This window comes from Octodon degus, unplaced genomic scaffold, assembly GCF_000260255.1.
Source record: "Octodon degus isolate 3935 unplaced genomic scaffold, OctDeg1.0 scaffold00091, whole genome shotgun sequence".
NCBI classification, from domain to species: Eukaryota; Metazoa; Chordata; class Mammalia; order Rodentia; family Octodontidae; genus Octodon; species Octodon degus.
The window spans coordinates 10,662,671-10,663,625 of NW_004524667.1; positions in this window are offsets into that span (position 1 = coordinate 10,662,671).

Below are 955 nucleotides of genomic sequence, written 5' to 3' on the forward strand. Positions count from 1 at the left end.
AAAAAAAAAAAAAAAAGACTTCTAGAATTGATCACCAAATTTAGCTGTGTAAAGGATGTAAATAAATACATAAAGGGGGCCGGGGAGATGGCTCAGTGGAATAAGTGCTTCCCCGGCAAGCACAAGGGCCTGAGTTCAATCCACGGTTCCACAAAAACAAAAACAAAACAAAACAAAACAAAAAAAAAAAAAACAAAACATAAAAAACAGTAACAGTCTTGTACACTAGAAGTGAACTCACTGAAAAACTAATACCATTCACAGTGGCATAAAAAATTGAATACTTAGGTAACCTAACTAAGTAAGTAAAAGATCTCTACAATTAAAATTCCAAGAGACACAGAAAGGAATATAATAGGAACATCAGAAAATAGAAACATATCCCCTGTTCCTGGTTAGGCAGAACCAGTGTAATCAAAATGCCTACACTTCAAAAAGTGACATATCCAAATACCAATATCATTTCTAGCAAAGCTAAAGAAAACAATCCCCAAATTTATATGAAGTCAGAAGAGACTCAGAATAGCAAAAGGAATTCAGGGTGACAAAAAGAAAGCAGGTAGCATCACAACCACAGATTCGAACTTATTATAAAACTATGGTGATTAAAATAGCATGATACTGGCACCAAGAAAGCCATGTGGATCAATGGAATGGAATATCAGAAGCAGAAGCAATCCCAGGCAATACAGCTATTTATTCTTTGATAAGGGAATCAAAGCTATACACTGAAGGAAAGATAGCCTCTTTAATAAATGGTGGTAGGAAAATTGAATATCAACATGAAGAAAATGGAGTCTAGATCCATATATTGTATCTTACCATGTATTAAACTAAAATCAAAATGGAGCAAATATCTAAATTTTTTTCTTAAATTTTATTTATTTATTTGTGTGTGTGTGTGTGTGTGTGTGTGTGTGTGGCCAGCTCAGCCCACCAGGGGGCAGGGCTGGCT